Source organism: Octopus sinensis, linkage group LG2 (genome assembly GCF_006345805.1).
Source record: "Octopus sinensis linkage group LG2, ASM634580v1, whole genome shotgun sequence".
Lineage (NCBI taxonomy): Eukaryota > Metazoa > Mollusca > Cephalopoda > Octopoda > Octopodidae > Octopus > Octopus sinensis.
In genome coordinates, this window is record NC_042998.1 from 40,767,637 (window position 1) to 40,791,614 (window position 23,978).

Below are 23,978 nucleotides of genomic sequence, written 5' to 3' on the forward strand. Positions count from 1 at the left end.
AACATCAATGGAATTTGTATCTTTGTGGTACCAGTGCCGGTGGCACACAAGAGAAAACCATCCGAAAGTGGCCGCATCGACTGGCCTCCGTGCTGTGGGCACATGACAAACACCATCCGATCGTGGCCGTTCGCCAGCCTCATCTAGCACCTGTGTCGGTGGCACATAAAAACACCATCCGAAGACCCGGCAAGACTAGTCAGGCCATAACCCATGGCCCCTACCTGGGACGTAGTCAGTCCACCTGTGCATACCTTCCTTCTTGTGACACTTGTGAAGACCTGTTGAGGCAAGTGAAAATCAAAACAAATCAAAATAGATGAACATCAATGGAATCTGTATCTTTGTGGTACCAGTGCCGGTGGCACACAAGAGAACCATCCGAACGTGGCCGTAGCCAGTTCCGCATCGACCGGCCTCCGTGCTGTGGGCACGTAACAAACACCATCCGATCATGGCCGTTCACCAGCCTCATCTGGCACCTGTGTCGATGGCACATAAAAACACCTTCCGAAGACCCGGCAAGACTAGTCAGTCCACCTGTGCATACCTTCCTTCTTGTGACACTTGTGAAGACCGGTTGAGGCAAGTGAAAATCAAAATCAAAATCAAAATAGACAAAATAGATGAACATCAATGGAATTTGTATCTTGTGGTACCAGTGCCTGTGGCACACAAGAAATCCATCAGTGCCGTAGTCAGTGCGGTGGGCACATGACAAACACCATCCGATCGTGGCCGTTCGCCAGCCTCATCTAGCACCTGTGTCGGTGGCACATAAAAACACCATCCGAAGACCCGGCAAGACTAGTCAGGCCATAACCCATGGCCCCTACCTGGGACGTAGTCAGTCCACCTGTGCATACCTTCCTTCTTGTGACACTTGTGAAGACCTGTTGAGGCAAGTGAAAATCAAAACAAATCAAAATAGATGAACATCAATGGAATTTGTATCTTTGTGGTACCAGTGCCGGTGGCACGTGGCACATAAGAAAACCATCCGAACGTGGCCGTAGCCAGTACCGCATCGACTGGCCTCCGTGTTGTGGGCACGTAACAAGCACCATCTGATCGTGGCCGTTTGCCAGCCTCATCTGGCACCTGTGTCGGTGGCACATAAAAACACCATCCGAGCGTGGCCGTCTGCCAGCCTCGTCTGGCACCTGTGTCGGTGGCACATAAAAACACCATCCGAGCGTGGCCGTCTGCCAGCCTCGTCTGGCACCTGTGTCGGTGGCACATAAAAAACACCATCCAAGCGTGGCCGTTTGCCAGCCTCGTCTGGCACCTGTGTCGGTGGCACATAAAATCACCCACTACACTCTCGGAGTGGTTGGCGTTAGGAAGGGCATCCAGCTGTAGAAACACTGCCAGATCTGACTGGACTGGTGCAGCTTTCGGGCTCCCCAGACCCCAGTTGAACCGTCCAACCCATGCTAGCATGGAAAGCGGACGTTAAATGATGATGATGATGATGATGATGATGATGATATATATATGTCGCCATGATAGATCGGTAGCCACTGCACACATTTTTTTCTCTCCTTGTTTTTTTCTGTGTCCTTTCTGTAGAAGACCGTAGGCTCGAAACATAAAAGACTTTTTCTATTCCTGAGCATTATACTAATACATCTGTTTGTTTTATACACCACCTGTCTTCGTCTTTTGTTTTTTTCGTGAACTCTCCCCCTATATATATATATCATACACACACACACTCACACACATACACACACACACACATACACACACACACACACACACACACACACAAAGGAAGCTAGAGGGAGTAAGAAAGAGGGTGTGGTAAGAGGAGCAATCTGCTTAATTTTTATATACACAAACTGTTTAACTGTCATATATATATCTTTTACTCTGTAGACACTTCTAGAAAGTATCCACCTCCAACATACTAGTTTTCTCTGTAACATACATCATCATCATTATGCAAATCTATACACACATTCAAGCACATATCAATATCTTGTTGTAATATATGTAAGTATTAATTTTCAGCATCTGAATGTGCTTCAGCTTCAAGTAACTCAGAGAATATTATGCTGCTACACTTTATCCCCACCAATTTTATTGACTGGCTAAACTCTTCTTTGCAGATCATAATAATTTTTGTTCCATTACCCTTAGTCTCACCTTCCACTATAATGACATATATGTAAGGCTTGCAACATTTTATATTTCTCCAATAATTTTATAGATCTGTTATAACATGTAACCAGTATAACTAGGTAACTTTTATCTTTGATAGTTTTCTATATGAATGACATGCTTTCAAGTATTGTACCATTGGTTATTTTTCATAGAATTGTAATGTGATATATTTGTATAAATGTTACTTGCTTATATGCAAATACTGTTTCATCATCATCATCATCATCATCATCATCATCATCAACAACATCATCATCATACATGAATAATCATTTCTCTCACCTATAAGATGAATTCTGTTACTACATGCATTTCTTTCAAGTTGTTATGCAATTTCTATTCTTTTCAAAAACTATATACACACACTTTCAATCTCAATGGTTAAATACATTCAATCACACACTTGTATACACACATAGAAATACATATGTATTTGTGTGTGTGTGTTATATTGATGAAACTCCTAGCAGTTTCACAGATAGCTTAAAATGTAACTCCATGGTAGTTTACTATACAAATATTTTGCTAAATCGCAAAAGAAAACAGCAAAGAGTGACACCAAATTCTCAATAACAACAGACAAGCAACACAGAAAGATTGTGGATACAAAATAATTTCAAAATTAGACACAGACAATGGGTGGAACATGATGTTTGAGGCCTTACAACAGTAATAGACTCAAAGATGAAATGTAAAATCTATCAGTCAATTAGAATGTAATTTCACATAGCATCATGTAGCATTTATATCTACTATCTATTCAAATCAAGGCCATGCTGGCATGGCCACAGTCATTGGACTGAAACATATAAACGAATAAAATAATATATATATATATACACACATGAATTTCAAAATCAAGTCTTAATAATACTTGAAACACAAACATTTTTCATATTATTGTAGCAGAGTTTCAAAGATAGAGAGTTTGAAGAAAAAAAGTGAACTGTAAACTTAAAAAACTAAACAAATTATATTTTAATGCTTTACTAAACATATCAAGTTTTCCAATATGACATATTTAAAGACGAATTTGCCAATTAATCATGCTGCTTTGATCAAGAAGGAGAGTTAAATACCTTAATTCAATAAAGACATATCAAGCATTGATCTACAAACTTATATCTAATTCCATAATCCACTAACTTCCTTTACATTTAATATATAATTCAATAATTCCTTTAATTTTTAATAGGTGCAAGATGGGCTGAGTGTTAAGAAGTTTACTTCCCAAATATGTGGTTCCAGGTTCATACCCATTGTATGGTACCCTGGGCAAGTGTCTTCTACTATAGCCTCTGACTGACCAAAACCTTGTGAGTGGATTTGGTAGATGGAAACTGAAAGGAACTCATCGTATATATGAGTGTGTATGTGTATGTGTATGTGTGCTTGTCCCCCACCACTACTTGGCAACCAGTGTTGGTGTGTTTATGTCCCTGTACCTTAACAGAAACCTATTTTTTAAAAATAGGTGCTGAGATTGATTCGTTTAACTAAAATTCTTCAAGTACCCAGCATGGCTGCAGTCTAAAGACTGAAGCAAGTAAAAGATATAATTCCATAATCCTTTGAGTTTTTAAAGGCATTGATGAAGTAGTCACCTGTTAAGTGTGCCTTGGTAAAATCTACAGAATATATTTCTTTTGAAAGAATAATCATAAGTAGATGTGAGTTCATCATGGCAAGCTAATGGAACACAATAATAATTTTACAATACACACACTGCTTACAGTGCTGAATTGTACTTTTTATGCTATTGGATTGTGGATTGACTGAGCCATTGTGACTCACTTGCTTTTATTATGGCACAGCTGTAACTATGTAGTTAAGAAGTTTGATTTCCAACCACATGCATTCAGGTTCAGCTCCTCAGCATGACACTTTGGGCAAGTATCTTCAACTATAGCCCCAGGTCACCCAAAGTCAATTGAGAACCACTGATGTGTATGTATAAATGTATGTGTGTGAGTGTGTATATGCTTGTGTCGCCTTGTCTTTTGTTAACAGTGTCACTGCAAGAAGTGGTGACTCCACTTCTTGCAGCATAAGGAGAGGTTTCTTTTCAAAGCCATTGTATAAAACCACTTTCTGCAGTTAAAAGCAATAAAATTTGAGCAGATATATCCACTTTCTGCATTCAAAGGGTGAAAATAATCTGTTGTTTTTGTATTTTTTCAAAATAGAGAGATGTGTTTGTTAAATACCATCTGAGGAAAGATGAGGAGCACTGGGCTGTAAAAGATTGAGAACCACTGATATAGAAAATCTAATTTATAATCTTAAGCGTGTTTTTCTCTAGATTTTAAAATTCTTCCACTTAACCATAACAATGGAGTCCATATGAATGCAAACTACTATTACAAGCTAAGAGGTGCATTAATAATTAGTGGATGCTATGTGAACTATTTAGATATGTTGCAATACACTTTTATTTTAAGATTTTTTTTCACATGCAATATTCAAACTGAGAATTATAGACCATACAGCTAGTTTCTTGTCAATTATACTACCAATGCAGAATTTCCATTGTTGACATTTAGTTTATCATCTTCCTCATCACTTTAATGTCTACTCTTCCTTTGCTCACATGGGTTGAACAGAATATGTTGAGATGAATTTCTATAACCAGATGCCCTTCCTATCACCAACCTTCACCTTTTTCTGAGAAAGGTAATATTCCCCCATGACTAAACATGTTTACATAGAAGACTGTAAATGAAGAACACTGCTTGCATGATGGTGGCACTTGTTCATGACTATTATTTGAAGTCTTTAGACAAAGAGACAATAACACACACACATCCTTATATGCATGCACATATGCACACATATACATATGCACACATATACATATGTATACAAATCTATATCCATCTACCTATCTGTCTGGACAGCCATGTTGAAGTGGCTACGAATATTACTTGGTAGTACAACTACTGTGTTGATCTCTTAGAGAGATTTTAGAACTAGTATTTTTGCTTGTTGCAAAACCAGCGACTGTGTGTTTGTTTGAAATATATATGTTGCAAGCAAACTTGTGTTGGATTTTTTGGCTGCTGCATTTGTGTGTTCAAATTAATATTCATCTAATGTTTTATTGTTATTGTACTTGTTAAATTCGAACTATTGTTGGTTTGTTGACTGTCATTTTCACCCTGTGGGGCAGAAAATTCTGAAATTTTGGAATATTGTTAGCAACAACTGTGATTGGAACTTTGATTTTTACCCTTTGCAGGGTAAAAATTATTTTTGTTAAACATTAGTTTTGGCAAAAATTATTTTTGTCAAACCATTATTTTTGTGAAATTTGCTTTCTGTGAAAATTTTTTTGCTATGGAATACAATTTACTGTCAAAAGAAGATTTCCCAGAGGTGGAAAAGTCAAATAATAACGAAAATGAAAATGTAAAACAAGTGCCAAAAGAGAAACCAAGTTTTTCGGCCACTGTGGGTGGCAAAATGATAACAATGAATATATCAATGGCCAAACTGTGCAAATACAGGAATCTTGTGAAGAAAACGGGAAATGATACAAAGCTACTCCGTCCTCAAGAGGTATTGCAAAAAATCACAGCAAAAACTGTAGTCTACAAGACATACAGTTTAAAGGAGAAAAGAATTTTGTCATGCCTGCTTGGGATTTAGTAGAAGACACTCGTTCAAGTTGCCATGCAATGGGATTGAACCCAAAACCACGTGGATGGGAAGCAAACTTCTTACTACCCAGTCATGCTTGTGCTTATTTCTAACTGTATAAATGCAAACACATAGGATGAAGTATTTTAAGTAAAAATTCAGTGTATATTTGAAAGCGAATGTAAGTATATGTCCTTGTACATAGTTAAGTATTCATCCCCATATTCACTTCTTCATTCTATATCTACATAAAATATATGTGAAATTAAAGACTCATGTGCTTTACATTTACCTAAACCACCCAAGAATAGAGATCTATTTCAATTGTACTAGTGTATTACAGTCGACTGTAATAAGAAGCTTTTACAAACTGAAACATTTTCAACTTCTTTTTAAACATTACAAAAATTTTCTATTCAGTATTTACAAATGCAAAGATTTTCCAGGTAAATTATCACACCAAAGATATAATATGCTCATATGCAAATGCAAAAATGCACTGATGTAGAATAATTTGAGAGTAGATACCAGAATTTTGATTTTGCAAAAATAAGCTTTGATTTTAAATTATCTATTCATTTCACTCTTCTCATTTAGCATAGTCAAAAAATCAAAATGATCAGTCACTGGTTAACTTTGCTTTATACCATGAAAAACAAGAGCTACTTAAATCCTGGTTTCTTTTTATAAAAGATAATGTCTTGTGGAAGATTATGGAAGTAATAGTACAGAAAAGAAAGACAGAATTGCTTGAAGACAGAAGATAGCATATATGTTTTTTGTTTTGTTTTTTTTTTGCATGAACATGCATGTGATCGGATATGCATGTATGAGAATCTAAGCAAATGAATATAAATTTATGCATATATGATTACGAACCCAAATTCATATTAATATTGATGTTTCTATGCATATATGAATATATACCTATATGTATGTAAAATATTGTACATTTTACACATGTTTATGTATAAAACATAAATGTGTGTGTATGTGTATGGGTACCTGTATATTTATGCATGTGTGTACGTATATATCTATCTACCTCCATCTCTCTCTTTCTCTCTTTTTCTCTCACTCTCTCTCTCTCTTTCTCTCTCTCTCTCTCTGTATATATATATATATATATATATATATATAATATATATATATATATATATATATGTATATACATACATACATATTCATATACATGTGCCTATTGTTCTCATATATATATATATATATATATATATACACACACACACAACACACATCATCATCATTATCATTGTTTTAATGTAAAATAGTTGCATAGATCAGATATGAGTATGTTGAGGCAGAGTTCTCTACAGCCTGATACTCTGCCTGTTACAAGCTCCAATTTATTTCCAAGTGAGATAATAATCTCCCAGTCTCTTAGACATCAAACACAGCCTGGACATATTTATATGGAGAATTGGAAACAAGATCAAACATTCTGGATATGCTTCCATCATAAACTGTAAGCAAAAGACACTGCCAGTCAAGCCATTGCTTACTGCAAGCAAGCAAATATGAAGATGAGGGAATTACAGACTCACTCTCTCTCACACATGTACACTTGGCCACATGCACATATGCATGCAAACACATACACAATAGGCTCCTTTCAGTTTTTATCAACCTAATCCACTCACAAGCTATTAGTTGACCCAAGGCTATGGTAAAAGACTGTACTGCCCAAGTTGCTGTACAGTGGGACTGAAAGAGAACTTCTTAATCATACATATATATGCACACACACATGTCATCATTATCATCGTTGTTGTCGTCATCACCACCACCACCACCATCAGAAGGGACCCATTTAGAAGAGTAGTAAGTCTGCTCATATCTTTCATTTTGGCTTGGTTTCTATGACTATATGCCCTTCTTAACACCAAGCACTTTACATGATATATTTATGTATTTTATCAGCATTTGAGAGGTTATCATGTCCTCAACAAGACAAAATTAAAGGGTCATCTCAACTCAATGTTTTCTTTAATCGATCCACAATCATCTTTCAGACTTCTGAGTACATTTTATCATGGTACCAAGACTAGATAGGTAGCCTTGTTTGTTACAAGACAAGACAAAAGGATCTTCTCAGTCCTTCATTTTCTCCAATTGTTCCGCATTCACTAGGTATATTTTATTGTAGCACCAGCAGTAGTGAGGTTGCCTTGTATCCAGGAAGACAAGAGGTTGATCACTACTCAATATTGTCACAGTTTGTTTCAGGCAACATCATCGATAGAATGGGTACAAAAGAAAACAATTGCAGAAGATAAGCTAAGGTGAAACGGAGAAAAAGTACCCAAGTATGAAGTGAGAAACATGGTAGTGTGGAAGATATTATGGAAAAAGGAGAAATTGGGATGTGCGTGCGTGTGTGTGTTTGTGTGTGTGTTTGTGTGTCCCAGTGTGCACGCGTGTATATACACACCAGACGCACACACACATGTATCATTATCATCACCATTGTCATCAGTTTACTGTGCACTTTTCCATGCTTGCAGGAGTCAGGGGAAATTTCCCAAGTAGATTTCTTTAGCTAGATACTCTTCCTGTCACCAACCTTTACCTACTTCCAAATAAGGTGATATTTCCACAAGGTTGAATATGCATCATCAGAGACTGGAAATGAAAACATGCTTGTATTGACAGTGACACTCATTTACACCTATCATGCAATGTCAAGACACGACACTACACACACACACACACACACACATACAGATACACTCACATACAGTAACGAGACAGCATGCATGTGGATAAATTGTGAGGTAACTTACATGCATACATTTGATAAATATGTATTCAACCATGCTGTGTAAATAGATCCTGTAGGCAAACCACAAAACTCTCTCAGCAGAATGAACCCAAGAACAGTTTGACTAATTTTGACACACTACTACTATCTTACCAATAGTGTCCTCTTCTTTTCATCTTGTAATGAGAAGAAACATCTTAGAGTTACTTATAAAATATACTGGGAGTCACAAACACTAATTTAATTCAGTTACATATCATTACATTTACTAGATCTTTTCTGTTTGGCTTCACTTTTTGAAATTTTAAAATTAAGTGAAAATTTTCATATTTGGTATATTGATGTAATTTTTTACATTGAATCTGATGTTGCTATTCACTTGTACCTGAAAAAATTTAGAAAAATGTAAATGAGGTTTAAAGTTTAATAATTTTTACCCAATCAGAAAATAGGACTTGGAAGCTGACATTTTGTGCATGATGACAACATTATGATGACAAAACATTCAGCAATTGCAATGTTAATTTCCATAACCAGCATACAAAACTACATCAATACACCAAATTTGAAGTCAGTCAGATCAAAATTGAAGGAATTGAAAAGTGAAAGCCAAACACAAAATAGCCTATTTACTTGTAGTGCATATCATATACTAAAATAATTCAAGTATGTAAGTACAGGCATGGCTCTGTGGTAAAGAAGCTTGCTTTTTCAACCACATGGTTTGGGGTTCAGTCCTACTGTGCAGCATTTTGGGCTCGTGTCTTCTACTAAGACATGAGCTCAATACCTTTTGAGTGAATTTGGTCAACAGAAAATGTGGAAGTACTAATGAAATATTTTTCATCTTGTTGTTCACCATGTATATAATGAATTACTATCATTTAGCAGATATCAGCGTAGATCAGCAAACAATTTGTTCATTGAAATAACAAAAAAATAAGCTTCAATTCTTGTTAGAGTCATTAGATTGAGATGCCTAAGGCTGATGAGACACAGTGATGCTGAAATACCAGTTGTTCCAGAGTCCCTTATGCTAAACAATCAAGTATGTTGTGAACACACATTTGCTATAAGGGAATTGTTCTATAACAAAACCACAGCAATTAACTTGAATCTAGTAGAATGTATTAAGAATAAATATGCAAATCAATGTGAATGTATGTATGCATGCATGCATGCATGCATGCATGCATGCATGTATGTATGTATGTATGTATGTATGTATGTATGTATGTATGTATGTGTGTGTGTGTGTGTGTGTGTGTGTGTGTGTGTGTGTGTGTGTGTGTGTGTGTGTGTGTGTGTGTGTGTGTGTGTGTGTGCGTGCGCTTATGTTTGTTAGTGTAAACAAGTATGTTGAGCTGTATCACTTTTCTGTTAAGAACATAATTTACAGATTTAATAAAGATCAATAAAATAGAAGACTAAATTAAGTACTGGGACCAATAACATCAACTTAAAGAATACAGAAATATACCGGCAGCAGATGAAAATCCTCTAGCAGCACCAGTAACATTGCTAAATGTGTATTTCTGTTTCTTTCAGTGTCATCAGTAATAAGTATCCACTGGCACCACATGCCAAGAGAAAATCAGCCATCAGCTGGTATAGTTAAGCAGTGACTAAAAAATTACCGGTGTTGCAATTAATTTGTGCTCATTCTCAGCAGTGTGAATGAAAGCAATATGAAACAAGGGACCTCAATCAAGGACACAACACAGTGCTTGATCTGAGAATGGAACCAACAATCTGATAATTAAAAGCCCAACACCCAAACCACTTGTCATGTGCTTCCACAAACACACATATCTATATTCTTATTACATTTTACTTATTCTATATAATCAATATAAAAAAATGCATTAAGTTAGTATACATTGCATTTGTGTAACACATAGAGGATAACAGCATAAATAGAATAAGCAAAATATATAACCTCATATGTTGTAAACAAAAAAAGATAGCTTAGAGTTAAGGGCATTATATATTATTTACATGAGGGAAAACTGTGTTTGTTAATAGCAAATATGAATAACAGAAACTAAGTAAATTAAAAATTAAAAAAATAATAAGAGATAATAGCTGGAACAAATTCAAGTAAGTTAATTGCAAAGAATATTTTTTTTACTCTGATAATTCTGATTATTATCATTATTCGATAAGCTGTCAGAATCATTAGAAAACATGCCTTGTGATATTTGTTCTGAATCTGTATGTTTTGAATTCAAATTCTTAAGAGGTTGACTTTATTTTTCATCCTTTTAGGACCAATAAAATTAAGTACCAGTCAAGTACTAGGGTAAATGTTATCAACTAACACCCACCTCCTCAAAATTTGCTGGTCTTGTCCCTAATTAGAAGCAAACATTTTTGTTTGTATTTCAATTTATATCATTTGAAAGAGTAAACAATTCTTTTTGTTTTCATATTGAGTTTGAATCATGTCTAGGTGCAGGCTGTGGGGTAAAGCAGCTAGCTTTGGAATCACATAGTTAAGAGTTCAGCATAACTGTGAGGATGTTGTCAGCTAATGTCCTCTACTATAACTAAACATTAATGAAAGACTTGCAAGTGAGATTGGTAGATAGAGGCTGAAGAAGCCTAGGTGGAGGTGTGGTTGTGTGGTGAGATGTTTGCCTTCTGACCACATGGTTCTGGGTTCAGTTTCACCTTGGGTTAATATCTTCTACTATAGCCTTGGGTTGATCAAAGCAGTGTGGGTGGATTTGGTAGACAGAAACTGAAAGGAGCCTGCCATGTGTGTGTGTGTGTGTGTGTGTGTGTGTGTGTGTGTGTGTGTGTGTGTGTGTGTGTGTGTGTGTCTTTGTCCTCCACCATCACTTGACAACCAGTGTTGGTATGTTCATGTCCCCATAACTTAGCAGTTCAGCAAAAGAGATGCACAGAATAAGTGCCAGGCTTTACAAAAAAAAAAAAAGTAAGTACTGAGGTCAATTTGTTTGACTAAAATTCTTCAAAGCAGTGACTGAAAAAAGTAAAAGATAAAAATAAAAATAATAATAATAATAATGATGATGATGATAATAATAATAATAATAATAAATATAATAATAATAAATATAATAATAATAATATATATATCACCTTGATCACCTTGACCAACCAGTCCATCGAGCGTCCATTTGACACTGCTGGTCACAGCACATTGTCCACTCCTCTCTGGATCGCGCCTTTCTCATCCACGTGGTCCCAATCGTCCTCCTGAAATCATAACTCCACCGTCATGGAGGACTTCCGGGTGGTTGTTTCCGCTTGCATGGGTCCACCGATTATCGGTGAGCCGGGTGACATGTCCAGCCCATCTAAACTTGTTGCTTGTATACTCTGCAATAACATCCCTCACACCAGACTTCTTTCTGATGATCTTGCTACTGATGTGCTCTCTCCCCCAAACAACAAAGAACAAACAAGACAAAAACAACAACACAAGGACGTAGTACATGCAAAGTATTATCAGATGCTCAGGGAAGGAAAGAAAGGTGGTTTTATGTTTCTTCTGTATGCTGTCAGGTCCATCCTCCAATTCGCCATACTTTTCCCAAGCAATTGATCAACATTTGATGCAATACCAAATAGGTTCATACATTCCATTATCCAAGAGTGTGGGATCATATCGTATGCCTAACGATAGTCGATCCATAACATGGCTAAGTTACTTTTCCACCTCTTGCAGTCTCTAAGTACAGTTTTGTCTATCAGGAGTTGATCCTTGGTACCTCTGCACTTACGCTTGCAACCTTTCTGCTCATGTGGCAGGACTCCTAATTTTTCCAGATGTTCATACATTGACTCTGTGAGTATTCCAGTCAATAATTTCCACATAAGTGGCAAACAGGATCTCAGCCGTATTGCTTTATCAATGATTTTCAAGCAAAGCACTGTCCTACCCAATGTCAACCACTCTGGTGTTACTTGGTTGGCATTTAACAAGGTGTTGAGTTGCACAGCTATTCGTGCATAACATTCACCAAATCTTTTGAGCCCATAGCCTTGAACTCCATCTGGTCCCAGGGCCTTCCAGTTGCTCATCTTTTTGATGATTTCCTTCACTTCCCCAACTGAAATGATTAATTCTCCCTGTTTTGGACAGCCTACTGTTTGTTTTAGTTCTTGCAGCCATTCAGCATCCTTCTTGTGCTCCTTGTCTTTGCTCCAGACGTCACTCCAAAACCTTTGACTTTCATTGTTATCTGGTATCAACTTTTCATCTGTGCACTCTCCATTTATTTCTTTATCATTATTATTATTATTATTGTTGTTGTTGTTGTTGTTATATTGCTGGTGATGATGAAAGTGATAAAGGTGAGGAAAGTTGTGATGGCAGTGAAAACAGCCAGAAAATAACCAGAGCAACAATGATCATGCTGACAAAATCTGTTCATAAGTGTTATTTTATGATTTGATTATTCAATCTGAGTATTTAAACACCATCATCAATCAAAATGAAAAACTTTAAAAAAAAAAATAATCTGGTGTTTCCTGTAAAGCAGACATCAAATTCCAAGTTGAAACTTTATTGCAATTTTATTTAATCATTATTAGTTGACACTGAAGATTATATCCAAATTCCAGTGAAATTCATTCTAAGGAAAGAGAAGAAAAGATGTTTTAGTAGTTTAATAATATGATTTTTGATAAAAAAACATAATTTATGAATTAATTCATTCGTATACATTATCGTATATTACACAATAATTTTATGAAAAATTATATCAGATGTTGCGAACACAGTGAATATTATATGAAAATTTTTGTCCTAAATCATAACTTGCAATCAAAAGATGTATCACAGCCAAAGCATTTTTTAATAATCAAATAATCACTATTGTCATTTCCAGTAGTTAGAAATATTGTCATTTCAAATAACTGAAATTATTTTGAATTACAGAACGATAATGATTATGTGATAAATCAAATCTTGAAAGAATTTATATTAATTTTATATATGAAACAGTAGGAAACGTATATTTGATAAGTATCTTCAAAAAGTTTTGGCAATCGATGAAATCAAAATCTAAGACTACTTGATGTTTGCTTATACTTCTCTCAAGAAATTTATCGTGTTAATTTAACAATTACCAAACAAAAGAGAAATGATATCAATAATATTTTTAATGTTGACATTCAATATCTAACTCAAAGAATTATATTGTAACTTCAAAGGTTTTGGTCATAACATAGACTCTAGTCTTTACTTAGGTGATTTTAGATAATAATATCACTGATATTTAAAAAACAAAATTTACTTTATTAAGAGTTAATTTCGAATATAATGCAGAGGAATATCACTTGGTAATACATAAGTCAAACAAAGGATGCTACGTGTTAATTTTAGAATAACATTTTTTCACAGCAAATTGAAGAATTTTGACCAAACACAATATATGTATGTATGTATGTATGTATGTATGTATGTATGTATGTATGCATGCATGCATGTATGTATGTATGCATGTATGAATATATGTATGCATGCATGTGTGTGAGCGTGTGTGTATGTATATATATATATATATATGTGCACACACACACATATATACATGCATACATAAATGTGTGTGTGTGTGTGTGTGTGCATGCACGCACATGCGTGTGTGTGTGTTCAACTCTTGGCCTTTCAAAACAGATGTAACTGACTGATTTTGGTTTTGTAATTATCAAGATGATAAATGTTGAAAAGACTTCACAACTATTGTTAAGTTTCGAAAAATGCTATACTTTATATCAGTTAACTGACATCCACAAGATCTGTTTTTGTAGTTGCTTATTGAAAATGTGTATGGAAAAACAGCATTATTATTATTGCTGATGTTGTTGTTATTGTTGTTGTTGTCATTATTATTATTATTATTATTATTATTATTATTATTATTATTATTATTATTATCATTAATTCTTTTTGTTCTTGTAGTTGTAGTCTTGTGTGAACAACATAAATGTTATAGCTTAACCTAACCAAAATGTCATTATTGTTTCAATGCTTACAATTACTCTTATTATTATTCACTTGTTCTTTTGAAATTGAATGTCACAAAAAATCACAGTCATTAACTTCGATGTAATTCAACATTAAGACAACATATGTGTGGGGTAGTTTCTTTACATATAAACACTATATAATATTTTACATGAACATATTTTAAGTATTTCTGTTTGAAAACTTTATCTCATAATGTAAAAGATCATTGATCAACATATATTCTGCAACACTGTAGCAGTTTTAGCAACAAATAGATATTATTTTTTACTGATATTTCAGCTGCTTTCTGGTATGACAGTTTTGTAGATGGAAAATAGTATGTGTAATCAATGAAATATTCACATTTAATAAAAATATTTATGAGCAGTCTGTCTTCTCAGAGACAAGCCACAGTGTATCATAGTTATTTTTCTCAGAAAATTCTGGTTTTAATTCCCACAGATAAATGAAGTGAGAAACATATACTTACATATCCTACAATGGATTTGTAGAGGATATCAACCCATACTTGCGAGTTGGTAATCCAATATTTTAATTTCTTTTATCTTTTACATGTTTCATTCATTGGACTGTGGCCAAGCTGTAGCACCACCTTGAAGGGTTTAGTTGAATGAATCATCCCCATCAAATTCCACCCCAGTACATTTTTTTTTATAAGTCTGGTACTTATTCTACCAATCTCTTTTGCTGGACTGCTAAGCTACAGGAACATAAACAAACCGACCCCAGTTGTCAAGTGGTGCTGGGGACAAACACAAATACAAAGAAATACACACACACATATATATATACTATGAGCTTCTTTCAGTTTCCTTCTACCAAATTCACTCACAAGGCTTTAGTTGGCCCAAGGCTATAGTAGAAGACACTTGCCCAAGGCACCATGCAGCGGGACTGAACCCACAACTGTGCAGTTGGGAAGCAAACTTCTTACCACAGAGTCACATCTATGCTTTCTATGTTTTTTTTTCCTGTATTAAAATATCTGACAAGAAATAAAGTATATCATCGAGGTTCTATTTTTATATCTTTGTATCTTTATAAGTACTTGAAATAGTGATATTATGATTTAAAAGCTGCTGTAGCACATGTTATTTTTTAAAAATCTTAGTTCTGATATAATATTTCCACCTATTTATATACTAGCCTTTATAGTGATAGTTCTATGTATATTGAGATCAGAAAATAAAGTATTAAGCAATTAGTCTTAAGCCATATATTTTCTAAGTGAATGACTACGACAAAGTTAGCTTTAATGTGAGATCTGAAAATAATAAAGTACTAAGCAATTAGTCTTAGAGTGTTATATTTTCCAAGTGAATGACTACGACTAAGTTAGCTACAATGAAGTGAATTTCTTTGATTTATCTTATGTGGTGTTTGTTGTCTTCACTTTAAAGGTGAAAATAAGAAACATCTGAAGAACCTTATCTCCTTTAATTACTATTTGCCTCAGTATTCAGTTTTCAAAATAGAAAAGCAAAGCTTAGAATATCAGAGAAGAATGCACAGGAAGATGGAAACCTATTTAAGTATTCAGTGTTGTAATTGTAAATATCCAGAAAACATTCTTTTAGATGGTGTATTGTTGGTTGATTTTGTTTTTATGTTTGCTTGTTTCTTCTTTTACATGGCCTTTCATTTTGTACAAAATTAAAATATCAAAAAAAAAAAAAATGTCTAGAAAATATAACATCAAACTTGCTGGGTACTAAATCTGACTATTATTCAGAAATGTCAGTACAGCCTACTTGGTTGAGCATTGGATTACTTTAGCCAAAAAGCAGGCTCACTTCCTATTGTTAGCTAAAACTTCATTGTACTCTACTTTCTGTCAACTGTTGATTCATATAATTGAAAAACTTATGCCTTAACACTTTAATTTAAATATGCCAATTATCTTCTTTTTTTTTTTTATTACTATGTTTGATATGTAGAAGTATTTTGCACAGTACAACAAGCCACTTTCAGATCAGAAAGGGGAGGGTAGTGAGTAAGATTACTACAATTTCTGAGGAATTTGAGAAGCTGGAGGTTAATTTTATTATCTGAAAGAGGAGGAAGTCTAACAGAAAGTGATTTACAGAGTAGCAGATTGAATTTATTATTTGGTGTTATGTTTAAGGAGTGAAATAGTATCGATGATATAAAGCACTGAGATTGTGGGTGCAACTATCATGAAGTAATGCTTATACAGGAAGTTTTGAAAACTAGAGACTGTAATTGCAACAGTGAAAGAAACAATGACAGACAAAAGTGAAGGTTTCAATTAAGGAAAGTATTTAATTAAGCAGATAGATATTTTTTCAAAGCTGTTGTTCAGTCTCAAGTTAGCTCTGATTGAAAAGCATTCAAACCATGAGCAAATTGTTTTTTTTTCAGCAATAATGTGCCCTAGACTACACTATCCTATGTGTTCTCTTATAAGATGGTTGGGTATGGTAGATTTAGCTATTATTTCTATCAACCATATCTAAGCTCTTTCGCTGGCTTAATGTAATCTAGGATGGCAGTTATACAAAGAGACAGCAAAGTATAAAGAAACAGCATACCTGAGGCAGCATAACGTGATATTTTACAAAGTCAATGGCTCAGAAAAGGAGTGAAGCAAGAGTAAGAAGATATCAATAGACAAATGGTCATTCCTGTAATAATGTCAATTGTCAATCAAAAAGTAGAATTGATACAGTATTCATATTATCCACTACTAAAAGCATTTGATTCTTGTTCAATAAAGAAATATTTGATGAAATATGTGAAAAAAAAAAAAGGAAAATCTGAAAAATTGTTGTTTGTAAAGTGTCACTGGGGTTTCTTCACTTCTTGCAATATAAGGAAAGGACTTTCAAAATTGTGGGATAAAACTGCTTTTGCAGTTAATGGTTATAAAATTTTGAGTGGATATACCCACTTTCTGCATTCAAAGGGTCAATTACAATACTCTTTACTTTAAAGATATTCATTTATTTTTCTATGCTAGTATAATGGGATTTTTCTCCAATTCTTTACATACTCTTTTCTCCAATTCAGTGTTAACAAGCTTCTTGGTATTCTGACAGAAGTAAAATTGCATCTTTTGCAGAGGAGTATAATTCCTTGTTTAGAGATATGACTGAACTCTTGACATTATATACAAAACAAATTTGTTAATATTTCTAACTTAATTTAACCCTTTTAGCTAACATTAAAGCAATTTTGAAATCAAATAGAATTTAAAGACTGATTATGCCTTTGCCATCCTTCTCACTTTTACCGCATGAGTCAATTTATCTCTTGCCCTTCTGAATCAACTTTGCCTTTCATCACTTTGAAGGTTGCTAAAACACTGGAGTCGACCAAATTATTTCCTCTTACATAACACTAACTGACAAAGAAAAAAAAGTTGATCTATTCCAGAACTGGACTTCTTGAAAATTTTTCTTTAGCTTAAAATTAGATCTTCAATAGAGTACTAAATATTTTCATGAAATGTTCCAGAACAAAACTTATAAAACTTCGTTTTCACTTATATCAAAAGAATATTATTTCTAATAAGAACATGCATTTTTTAAACTTATTCTTTAATGAAATTCTTTATAGAAATAGATTGAAAAGAAACCATATATATTTATGACTAGCTAACTAGATTTCATGTTTTATTTTTTCTCCTGCCCTAATAATATTCTTTGAGTATATATAAGTACTTAAACACTTCTGTTTCATGTTAGTGCATTTATGAGCTACTGATGACATTTTATGGCAATTGGCCAAGCCTCTATGAAGTTAGGAAATGATGAGTCTACATGGTTAGAATGTAGAGATGAAAGACTTTCTAACTAACATATATCCAATACTTTGTACAATTAGAGTATTAAAACTGTGATTTTTTAACCACAAGCTGTGAGTTTCGATTTAACTAAATGGCAAGTGTTTTCTACTATTGTCTTGGGTTGACCAAGGCCTTACAAGTGAAATTTGATGGACAGAAACTGAGTGGAAGTCCACAGTGTGTGTGTGTGTGTGTGTGTGTGTGTGTGTGTGTATTTTGTCAAAAATATACACATTTGTAAAAAACATTACTGATAAACCACTGCAACAAACAGAAATACAATATGGTGTTTTATTCCATATGAATTTTCATTGTCATTTTTGCTATCAGAAATGCAGTTCACTGCATTTCTGATAGCACTTAAGGCAGCAAGCTGGCAGAAACGTTAGCACACCAGGCGAAATACTTAGCAGTATTTCGTCTGCCGTTACGTTCTGAGTTCAAATTCTGCCAAGGTCGACTTTGCCTTTCATTCTTTCGAGGTCAATAAATTAAGTACCAGTTACGCACTGGGGTCGATGTAATCGACTTGATCCCTTTGTCTGTCCTTGTCTGTCCCCTCTGTGTTTAGTCCCTTGTGGGCAATAAAGAAATAAGAAATGCAGTGAACTAAAGAATGGTCCATTAATGGAAAGCTGTAAACAAAGTTGCTAATGTTCATAAAATAAACATGTACATTTTTTTTTTTAGTTTTCTTTTTAGCTATTTCACAACATAAATAAAGAATTAGCTCATACTGGTAACTGTCACCACAGATATAATAGATTTGATAATTTCTATAGAACAGTAAAAGTTACGTTTTTTCTCATGTATTTCACCAACTATACAAATTTATAAAAAAAAGTATTACTTTAGCCACTGCAACCCTTTTAATACCAACTTGAAAATTTGTTTCTGATTAAAATCTCGCTTAACATGAATGACATATTTCAGTTGGAAAACACCATATAATATATACCAATAGATATAACTGCAGCTATTTTACTGGCTTCAACATTTTGAATTTTTCAAATATTTTTTTGAAAGACATGGACATTCATTAGGGTTCAAAATATATCTGACAGATGCTCCAGAATGCATCATCAGTGATGTTCCTGGTTTTCTAGGGGATTTCAGATCTTTCTGTTTCAGATCTCCAGCTGGAGCTGATCAAATCCTGATTTGCAGCCCAACAGGAACTTGCTACAGATTTTCCCTCTTTACCCATAGCTATCTGGTAACTTTTTCTATAGCTTCAATGAAGGAACATGTAGCCCATCTCTTTGCTGGGCTTGAAGTCACTGGTGAAATACACAGGCATTCATTAAAAATATAGTTATGAAAGGAATAACCAAAATTTTAAAATTTGCTTTTTATAGAACTTGAATTATTGACTGCTCTCTTAAGAAAATAAAATTAAATGGATTCTGAAAAGATTTCAGTTCTATGTTTTAGACCTGATATTGTGTGATTGTGTTACATTTGCATCTGGATATTTTAATAATTTTTCTATAAGCAACATGTTTGCTGATGGGTCTCAAACCACATGGATGTTGATTACTGAGTGAATGTGTTACTGACTACACAACAAATCACCTGCCAGCACACACATCTTTTCAAATTTGGGTCTTACATTTATTTATTTATTTATATATTTATTTGTTTGTTTATTTATTTATTTTGCTATTTTCATCTCTTCAAGATAATTGGTTGATTGCTTAGTATATCAAAATAGGTTATAACCACAGATTTAAACATATGTAGATACATGGTTGGAGTCCCTTGAGTGATCTTTCTGCTGCTCTTTACAATGTCAAATTGGTACTTATAATTTATGTCTAATATCACTTTACTTCGTAAAATATTAGTAGTTGCTTACCTGCTATTACCTAAAATGAAGCACACAGCAATGAAATATAATTTTGCTGTCAGAAGAGATAATTTACAACTACTTCAAACCAAAGTTAAATAAATGCATGACTGGATATTTCAACTTATTTAGTCAATAGTAAATGTTTATGATCTATCTTATATTTTTTCATCCTTTTCCTTTCATTGATATAAGGTGTATAGTTAGTAAGTTTACTTCATAATCACATGGTTCCAGATTCAATTCTACTGTGTGATACCTTGGAAAAGTGTTTTCTATCATTACTTCAGGTCATTTTAAGCCTTGTGAATGACATTTCTTTTTCATCTTTAAGTCAAGAAAGAATATAGTGCCCATGATCTTTACAGGGCTTTTGAGACAAGTGAGAAGGAGAGAGGAAGGAATCCTCAAATTGGTTTGAATATTTGCAATTTAGTGGGCTCAAGGAGTGAGGTTGTGATGTTAAACCAGGCAAAACTAGGCCATGATAGGATTTGAACTCAGAATGCGAAGGATCAAAGCAAATTCCATGAAGGCATCCTTTCTTTTGCTCTTTATTCACAATTGTAGATGGTATTTTTTTAGTAATCTTGAAAGGATGAAAACAACATTTATCTTACCAGGATTTGAACTCAGAAAGCAGAGAATTGGAACAGATACTCTGAGACATTCTAACCCATGCTCTAACAACTCAGTTAATTCACTGTCTCAGATAGATGGAACCTATGCAGAAGTTCATCAGATGAAAGATATCTATCCTTGGGTGACTCCAGTGAAGCCCAACCCACTGTGGTGGACAGAATCACCAATCTAAAATTAATTGAATACCCTGATGCAATGCTATCTTGATTTATGTTCCCCATTTCCAATTATTTTGAAGGCTCTGCAGGATGTCATAATAATTGTCTTTCCTCCCTTGACAATGATGAAAAAAAAAGTTCCACTTTCTTCTCTATTTTTCTTGTTTCTCAATTCTATATAAAAATACAGTTATTTGATAAAATGAGGTTCATTACATTGACTTCTGACACTTCATTCTGGAAATTAATATTTCTGATACTCCTAATAATGGTTTTTCTAGCCAGATTGATTTCATCCGCACCAAGCAACAGGATGCAAGGTTGCTCTCAGATACAAAAACCCTCCCTGGTGAAGAATGTACTCCCCAGCATATTAGTAACTTTAGACATGAGGCCAGAAGGATGCCAAGAAGCAGACCAATCCAGAAAAGAAGGATTTGGAAGCTATAGAACCCTTCACATGGTCAGAGATTTAGGAACATCTTCACTGAGAAATTTCATGAGAGGGAAGAGGAGCTACAGACTTTGGACACTGAGGGTAACTGGAAATTCCTATAGGACAGCTTACTGAGCACCACAGACCAAAACTGCAGCTAGTGCAAAGTCCCTTCCAGACCTAGAGTAATGTGGTAGTGGAATAATACAGTAGACAAGGCCATTAGAGCAAAGAAACAGGCCTGGAAAGCCTGGAAGAGTGGGGGTAGCAGGGAACTATACCATATAGCCAGAAGGGAGGCTGAGAGAAGCAGAAAAGAAGTTTGCCAATGTTCAGCGATGTGAGGACCAAAGAATTGAAGTATTAGGGATTGCAAGACAGTGAGTGAGAGAAAAATGTGATGTCACAAGAGAGAAATGTGTCCGCATGGATGGTGGTGCACTTGCTTTTAATGATTCTGCAAAGAAAAAGGCTTCAAGAAGTCATTATGAAATGCTGTTAAATGTGGATATTGAATGGGAAGAGGAGAGTCTACCAAATTTTGACCCAGTAGAAGGTCCAGCTACCCAAATAGATTGCATCCTGGTAGATAAAGCAATTAAAGATATGACCCATCAGGAATCACAGCTGAGATGCTTCAAATATCTGGGGTTGTGGGTTATGTCCTAGTCACATGTATTGTAAACCAGGTAGTTCATGAAGGAGTCATACCTAATGACTGGCATAGCAGCACCATAGTCAACTACTACAAAGGCAAAGGTGATGCTTTAGATAGAAATAACTACAAGGGTATTAAACTGTTGGATCAGGTGATGAAGGTCACGGAGAGAGTCATAGCCCAACTAATTAGGGAGAGAGTCTGCTTAGATGAGATGCAGTTTGGTTTTGTACCAGGCAGAAGCACCACTAATGCTATATTCCTGGTACGGCAATGCAGGAGAAATACCTAGCCAAAGATAAACCTCTGTACTTGGCTTTTGTTGACACGAAGAAAGCCTTTGACAGGGTCCCTGCATCCCTTATCTGGTTGGCAATGTGGAAACTGGGGAATGACAGGTGATTAATATGAGCTGTACAGGCCCTGTACAGAGATGCCGTTAGTAAGGTAAGGGTCAGCAATGAGTATAGTGAAGAATTCCAGGTAGAAGTAGGGGTTCACCAAGGTTCAGCCCTCAACTCCCTTTTATTCATCATAGTCCTCCAAGCAATAACAAGAATTCAAGACAGGTTGCCCCTGGGAGTTCCTCTATGCTGATGACCTTGCTCTCATAGTGGAATCACTACCAGAACTAGAGAAGAAATTTCAGTTGTAGAAGTAAGGTTTAGAATCGAAGGGCTTTAGAGTCAATGTTGCAAAAACCAAAGTCCTAGTAAGTAGGAAGGTGAACACATCACAAACCCCTTCAGGTAGGTGGCTCTGCTCACTCTGTAGAAAGGGTGTAGGTAGAAACTCCATAAGATGTACCCAGTGTAAGCTATGGATGCATAAGAGGTGCAGCAACATCAAAGGGAGTTTAACTGGGAAGATAGCTTTTGTGTGCAGCAGATGCACAGGGGCAATAAATACTGCAGATACTCAGAAAACTGATTCCATCTCATGCCAGGGGGAGAAACTAGAAATAGTCGACAGCTTCCACTACCTAGGTGATCAAGTCTGTAGTAGGGGTGGATGCTTAGACAACATTGCCACTAGAACAAGAATAGCCTTGTCAAAGTTCAGAAAGCTCCTACCTCTACTGGTGACAAAGGGCCTCTCGCTCAGAGTGAAAGGTAAACTGTATGATGTATGTGTGTGAACTGCCATGCTACACAGCAGTGAAACATGGGCCATGACTGCTGAAGACATGCGTAGGCTTGAAAGAAATGAAGCTATTATGCTCCACTGGATGTGTAATGTCAGTGTGCACACACTACAGAGTGTAAGCACCCTGAGAGAAATGTTGGACATAAGAAGCATGAGATGAGGTGTGCAAGAGAGACGACTGCGCTGGTATGGTCATGTGTTGTGTATGGATGAAGAGAGTTGTGTGAAGAAGTGTCACTCCCTTACAGTGGAAGGAACCTGTGGTAGAGGGAGACCCAGGAAGACATGGGATGAGGTGGCGAAGCACAACCTTTGAACGTTGACCCTCATAGAGATATGCTGTAATTGAGAAGACCCAGCAAGTAAAGTGAGATCACAGCTGTAGCCTACACCAGTGTCACATAACTTTCCCATTTAAAAAGTACCTTTGAATCATCAGGCGACATTCTGTGCTTGAGTCAAGTAAAATCAAAAATCAAAATCAAATCAAATCATAATCAAATGGAAATTGTAGTTGTGGCTGATGCCAGTGCCGCCTGACAGGCTCCCAAGCTGGTGGCACACAATAAGCACCATGCATGCGTGGGTCATTCCCAGTGCTGCCTGACTGGCTTTCCATGCCGGTGGCATGTACAAACCATCATCCAAATGTGGTCCTTGCCCTAACTGGCTCCTGTACCAGTAGCACGT